The sequence below is a fragment of the Monodelphis domestica genome, chromosome 8, assembly GCF_027887165.1.
Source record: "Monodelphis domestica isolate mMonDom1 chromosome 8, mMonDom1.pri, whole genome shotgun sequence".
In the NCBI taxonomy this organism is placed as follows: Eukaryota; Metazoa; Chordata; class Mammalia; order Didelphimorphia; family Didelphidae; genus Monodelphis; species Monodelphis domestica.
The window spans coordinates 259,057,946-259,063,945 of record NC_077234.1 but is presented as its reverse complement, the minus strand read 5'-3'; the positions used below and the strand labels follow the sequence as shown (position 1 = coordinate 259,063,945).

At 40.0% G+C, this 6,000-nt stretch overlaps 1 protein-coding gene across 18 annotated transcripts in view; it reads right to left on the bottom strand.

The window, feature by feature from the left end:
* ROBO1 (roundabout guidance receptor 1) overlaps positions 1 to 6,000 on the bottom strand; it is a 1,078,784-nt gene that overhangs the window by 241,520 nt on the left and 831,264 nt on the right. The window lies entirely within an intron of this gene.

Genomic DNA, 6,000 nt, shown 5'->3' with positions numbered 1-6,000 from the left:
AAGCAGTCAGTCTTTCATTTCGGCATCAGCGTTCCTGCCCACGCAGCTATTTAAGCATGGAACACGGTTCCAATGGAACCCCGTGTGGTACATGTCGAATGTCTCTCGTTCTCCAATGTGGGTGCTCTCCTCCTCCAGCGCAGGGTTGACCGACAGCAAAGGAAGACCCTGCATCCTTTCCACCCAATGAGCAGCACAACTGAGTACAGCAGGCTGCCCACAGGGGCCGCTCCGCTCTCGGGAGACGAGGCCCGGGCGAGGCCTGGGTTCTGCCGTGATGACGATGTGACGGGAATGACATAGTCCTGATCTCCAAGTCCCGTTCCAACGACACCAGCACACAGACGTAAACCGGTAATGGCGAGGGTTACTTCTGAAGGCCGCATCCAGTCCAGCAGCCAAAGTGAAGCAGATGCTCAGGGACGAACAATAGAGCATCTGGCTGGACACACGGAGTCGCGGAAACGTCAACAGCAAGCAGGAAAGGGAGTCTCTAAGGACGCCCTCCTAATCTTGCAGACGGGGCCAGCGCGTGTGCCACGGACATAAACGGGTGCGGCGTCTTCTGTAAAAAGAGGTGTCGAGGGCGGCCCCGCCATCCGCTGCCGAGCACCACACAGCACAAGCTCGTGGAGAAGCCCATTGCTAGTCTAGTCACGTGCTCGATGGGAGGAACAGACCTCACCAGCCGATTCGCTGAGCTTGTCATGTGACAGTCGCACAAGTGCCCAATGTCTTGGCCTGAGCCAAAGCCCTTGTGCAAGCAGGGCCCCGCCCTTAGAAGCAGTGCACTTTTCATCAGAGAGGAGGAGGAAATGCGCACCTCAATGCTCAGACAACACCAATTATGGCCGCCTCTCTTCCGTGCCGCCTCCTAGAACAGTTTCCCGTTTCCAGCAGATGCTGCGATGCTGCTTATTCAGCGCAGGAGACGTGGCCAGTGGAAGGTGCTGCTTCACGCTGGAGTCACTTAATCCCCAAAGACTTGAGGTCTCCGTGTTTCTCTTTTAGCAGAGAGAAATATGGATGAGAGGCGCCTAAGCGGCACTAGGGACCGCAGAGCCCTCCTCGGTGCTGGGGCAGTGCGTGTGGCCAAGGCGCTTGGCAGTTTTTATTCTGGGACATCTACCCGGGGCGGTGCAGCAGCGCCTGTTCTTTTCGGTGGCTCTGAGGAGGACATTGAAAGCTGGCAGCCACGCATGTACATGCACTGTGTGAGATACTTAAAACACAGCTGATCGATCCATTTTAACCCCATCTTTCTGCAAACCCCTAAAACGTTCTCCACCCAAAATGTGAGACAGCTTTCGGTATTCCAAATCTCTGATTCGCTGCTTCGCCTCTTCCCACCTGGGAGGAGGTAACTTCTAGGCCACAGTCACTCCTGCTCACATTTAGCACTGCATTTGCAGGTACAAAGTCCTTCTAACCCCAAAGAAAAGGCGGCAGGCTTTCATAAAAAGGGGAAGAGGTTCCCGGTCCCAGGACGCTGGAGGCTCGGAAAAAGGGAGAAGAAAACAAGACGGGGAGCCTTTCTAGCTGTCCACCTGGAAATTCCTTTTAAATGGCTTTGCAACCATTCAGCAGGAGTGCAGATTATTTTTTCTTGTACTTTAAAATGAACGTGATCCATTTTGAAATGATCATTTTAATGAGGAACTTTAATGTGCACACAGTAATGCAAAATAGCAAACCCAATTGCTACTTCATGAACAAAGAAGAAATATCATATGGACTTTCAGGAATTTTGAAATGGTTGTAACTATGTCTACATTTTGATTTATTCTTGCTTGCCTTAGAAATCTGCTTCTTCATTTTAGACTTCCGCATCATGTTTTCAAGTAACAAAAAATATCTTAAGTAAAAATTGTACTCGATTTTTTTCTATTCAACTCTTTAAAAATCCTAAATACTTTGATATAAACCTAAAGGAACAATAAAAAATTAGTTAAAAAATAGAAATGTTGCCATTCCTTATAGCACAATATATTATATCCATAGATCATATTTTTCAGCTACTCCCTTATTACTTGGTGCATATTTCTTTCTAGAGTTTTTAAATTAAAATTATGCTAAAATAAGAAGATTAATAATAAGCAATAGTTACCATGTAAGTGCTTTGACATTTGCAAACTCCATTCTTTCTGACTACTGCTACATTTATCAACATTGCCAAGCTGGTTCTCAAGGATGTTCTGATTTTCATTTTCCTGACGTAATAATTTTGAATAATTTCTCTAATGGTTATCAATAGTTTGAATTTCTTTTTTTTGAAAATTATTTGCATCCTTTGGACAGTTGTCTACTGGGGAATGGCTCTTGATATTATATATTTGTGTCATTTTATTATAACTTTTGGATCTTGGACTTGATTCAAATATGCTTCCAGTAAAGGTTTTGATAGTCCCCCAATCCACATCCTTTCTTTTAACTTCACTAAATGTTTCAACAAAAGCTTTTTGTAATTTTATATATTCAAAATTACTTAATCTCACATAAAGCTCTGGCCTACAAAATCTTCCCTAGCATGAATGAACCCTTCTGCTTTCCTCTCATTTTTACATGGCACGATATATTTTTTATTTTTAATGTCTATGAATTAGAATTAATGAAGAATATCATAGAAGATACTATTCTGAATCTATTTTCTACCAATTTATGTTCCATTTGCCTATGCAGATCTTGGTTAATGAAGGTCTCTTCCAAGTAGTTTGCAGTCTTAAGGTTTCTTAAAACACTTAAATTCAATGCTTCAATGCTTTGACATGTTTGCTTGTAGGTTTTGTTTATCTAACAAATTCCACTAATTTCCTTTTCTACTTTTTTATTTAAGAAGAGAGAAGTCTTCTGATTACTAATATTACTGAGACTTCAGAACATAAAACTTTATTATTATTTTCCTTCTAATTCTTGATTTTTTACTTCCTAGGTAAATTTGGTATTATTTTGACTTCTAAAGTATCCCCTTACCAATTGGATCAGAATAACACTAAATTTATAGATTGATTTTGGTAGTATCTTTTTTACTTGTATTTGTAATTATATTTCTATTTATATATTATTTGTATCTTAATAAGAAAACAACCACATAATTAATGAATTGTGATGTTTTGAAGGGAATTTTTCAATCTTTCCTTTCCATTTTTTTAACATGATGCAAATAATTCATAATAGTATGCAAAATGCCTGATAATATATGAAGATCCTTCTTTAATGAATTAATTTAATGATTATCTCTTCTTTCCCTATATTTTCTTGATTTCATTTTCTTTTCTTTCTTGCTATGTATAACATTTCTAATATTAATTCAAATAAAACTGAAGCTAGTGGTAATCCTTACTTCATCCCAATTTTAATGAAATGCTTCTAGTGTTTGTTTAAAAATGCTAATTATTCTTTAAGAAGTTTTTCATCTTTTCACATTTTATTAATATTTCTATCAATATTAATACAATCTATCTTAGATATTGATTTCCTCTCTCTACATCTCAACTCTTGATGATCTTATCAGGTCCATGAACTTAATTATCACTTACATATGAATGATTTCCAAATCTATATATCTATCCCTAATGTCCTAGATACAAATCTTTGATGGAATTTCCACATTGATATAAATATTTCAAATTCAATGGGTCCAAAACGGATTTTGTGGAATTTTTAAAAATTCACCTTACTGCTTTACCCTCATCCCTCTTAGCTGAATTTCCCATCCTGTTTCCCAATAAATCCCTTACCTTGAAAAGGAAAAGAAAAGAGTATCTTTATAGTACACTCAGGGGGAAGGGAAGAAGCCAAAGGCTTCAAGAAGAACTGGGAGGTGTGATATTGAAATCACTTTAAAAGACTGATATATATTAATTTAAGGTCACCAAGGAATTCAGCTATGTAATTCCTAAATGAAACACTCAAGTCAGCTGCCAACTTTTTTTTATGGTGTTTTAATTAAAAACAGGAGAAAGAAATTATTAGAGGGAAAGAGAGAGAACTAAAGGGGAGAGAAGGAAAGAGGGTTTAAATACCCACTCTGCTCAGGCTGAGCCAAAGAGGGCTTAAGGCCCTGGATAGCCAAGGCAAGGAAAGAGATCAGTCCTTATCACTCACTTGACCAAACTGGAGAAAAACAGTCCCTGGGCTCCTCCAACTCCAAACACCAGCCTCCAACTGCCTCTCACCCTCCTCCCAGGAGGTCCCAAGAAACCCAGAGGCTGTTCTCTACTCACTTCCTGCGTCTCACATGTGCCAATGGTGGCTCTAGCTTGACTTAGGACCGCCCAGAGGTCTGTCTTTTTCTGCACATGTCTGTTGAAGGCCATATTCTCAAATAATTAAATCTTGAGTTTTGCTGCAGCCCTTCCTGATCTTGTTACCCTGAGTAGAGTGGAGATTGTAGTTTCCAAGACCTGATTATGTTATTCAAAGTATCTCTATTGTTATTGATCAGGAAATAGCTAAATCCCATCTTCTAAAGAATGGTCTGAATAGGGTGGAGTAGTTTTGAAATTCACAGAGGTGAGGGAGGCAGGAAGGAGAGGGTAAAAGAGGGAGAGAGTGAGGAAGGAAGAGGGTAGGAAAGATACATTGATCAATTAGTCATCAATCAGTAGGGATCAGTAGACAAACACAGGAGCATTCCCCTGAGTATCAGCATTCCTCTATCTCTCTCAGCATCTCTCATTGTAAGTAGGGACCCTCAGGTGTGTCCCCATACTAGCAGCTCTCTCTAGTCTGTCAGAGTACCATTGCAACAACAAGAAATAGTTTACAAACAGATCATCATTTTCTATTTCAGGTACCACCTCACACCTAACAGATTGGCTAACATTACAGGAAGGAAAATAATATATGTTCGAGAGGATGTGGCAAAATTGCAACATTAATGCCCTGCTGGTGGAGTTGTGAATTAATCATACTTTTCAGGATGGCAATTTGGAACTATGGGCAAAGGGCATTAAATGATACTGTTTGCCCTTTGATCCAGCCATACCACTCCTGAGTTTGTACCCCAAAGAGACAATAAGTAAAAAGACTTGTACAAGAATATTCATAGCTGCACTCTTTGTGGTGGCCAAAAATTGGAAAATGAGGGGATGCCCATCAATTGGGGAATGGCTGAACAAATTGTGGTATATGTTGGTGATGGAATACTATTGTGCTCAAAGGAGTAATAAAGTAGAGGAATTCCATGGAGACTGGAACAACCTCCAGGAAGTGATGCAGAGTGAGAGGAGCAGAACCAGGAGAACATTGTACACAGAGACTGACACACTGTGGCACAATCAGAAGTAATGGACTTCTTTACAAGCAGTAATGCAATGATCCAGAACAATTCTTGAGGAACTTATGAGAAAGCAGCTCTGCACACCCAGAGGAAGAACTGTGGGAACGGAAACACAGAAGAAAAACAACTGTTTGGTCACATGGTTCAATGGAAATGTGATTGGAGATGTCTAAGTGATCACCCTAATGCAAATATTAATAACATGGAAATAGGTCTTGATCAATGCCACATGTAAAACCCAGTGAAATTGCTTGTTGGTTCTAGGAGGGAGGTGAGAGGAGGGGAGGGAAAGAACATGAATCATGTAACCACGGAAAAATATTCTAAATTAATTAAGTAAATAAATTTAATTTTTTTTTAAAAGAATGAGGTGAGAAGAGTGTGGACGATGAGGGAACATCATTTTTTTAAATTCTTGGCATGTACAGAATAGCATCCAGCTGGTAGAAAAAAATACAACAAAACTGAAGCAACTCTAAAACATAAAAATTTCCAACAAATAGGCGCCTTGCTGTTGTGGCCATTGTCACTAACTAACACATGTGCCTGCTGGAATTTCCAAAGGTAAAAAAGGGTCTTTTAAAGACTCCAATTAGATCCCTGTTTTAGGCCACCTACAGTAAGTATAAGGGTGCCATTAATCAGTTACTGATATCCATGCTAAGCCCCCAAAAGGAACATGATGGGGGTGGGGCGTTGAACAAAGCTATGTATTGCAG